Genomic DNA, 1022 nt, shown 5'->3' with positions numbered 1-1022 from the left:
ATTTCCTTTGTGTATTTTACTAAATACATACATCACAGCAGTTGACCTCAGACATCTGCATTCCCCTCAATATAACGCAGGTAAGGCCTCAGTCACACCAGACACCAGTTGGTGTCTGCCTGACAACCAGTGGTTGCAGGGAGATGCTGCCATGAAGACATTTGTGGTGTTGCGCCCGATACCTCCGTGCAATTTGTTTGATCTGTAGCACATTAACCCTCTCATCCTAACCTTGCATTGAAAATGCTAACTTCTCCATAAACACTTACTATTTTCTTGTGAAACTTTGAAGAGTGTGATGAAAACTGGACACAAAGACTGCTTGCCTTCAGCATAAAAGTTAAATGTCTTGATGTATGTTCAGTCACCCAGGTAAGGAAATCCCAACCTTGGAATAGGTGAGATACATTTTCTCTAAAAAACGGGTCTATGTGGCTTTTAAACCCCAAAACATTCTTCACCAAAAACTGGTCCACACATGTAGGATTGTGTCCCCTGACACAAACAGAGTAATGCAGTGTACACTGTTAAGTGCCAGCTGTTTCTTTGTTGTTGTTGTACCACAAAAACAACAGAATGTAGAATCAGTAGAGGATCAATTTTGTCAATACCAGCCTGAATTTTACTTTATTAGACTGGAAAAAGAAACCAGTGGTATCGCACATCACTGCTTATTATTTCCCTCCATCTAGTTTCATACCAATTGAATTTCACCTTCTCCTATCTCTCCCTCCCTTCCCCAAAGCAGATACTAGCAGAAGCCTCCTGTGACTGTGTCATGGTCCTGGGTCGTTGACCCAGCATTTTGTGTTTATTCTGATTTGTATTAATTTAGGTCAAAAATGACTCCAAGGTTCCTCACAGCGTTACTGGAGGCCAAGGTAATGCCATCCAGAGTAAGAATCTGGTTAGATACCATATTTCTAGGCTTTTCAGGGCCGAGTACAATAACCTCAGTTTGATCTGAATTAAGAAGCAGAAAGTTAGCGGCCATCCAGGTCTTTATGTCTTTAAGACATTCC

The sequence above is a fragment of the Haplochromis burtoni genome, unplaced genomic scaffold (assembly GCF_018398535.1).
Source record: "Haplochromis burtoni strain Fernald_Lab_line unplaced genomic scaffold, NCSU_Asbu1 Contig_759, whole genome shotgun sequence".
Taxonomy (NCBI): Eukaryota; Metazoa; Chordata; class Actinopteri; order Cichliformes; family Cichlidae; genus Haplochromis; species Haplochromis burtoni.
The sequence above is the reverse complement of the archived record's forward strand: the minus strand, read 5'-3'. Positions refer to the sequence as shown.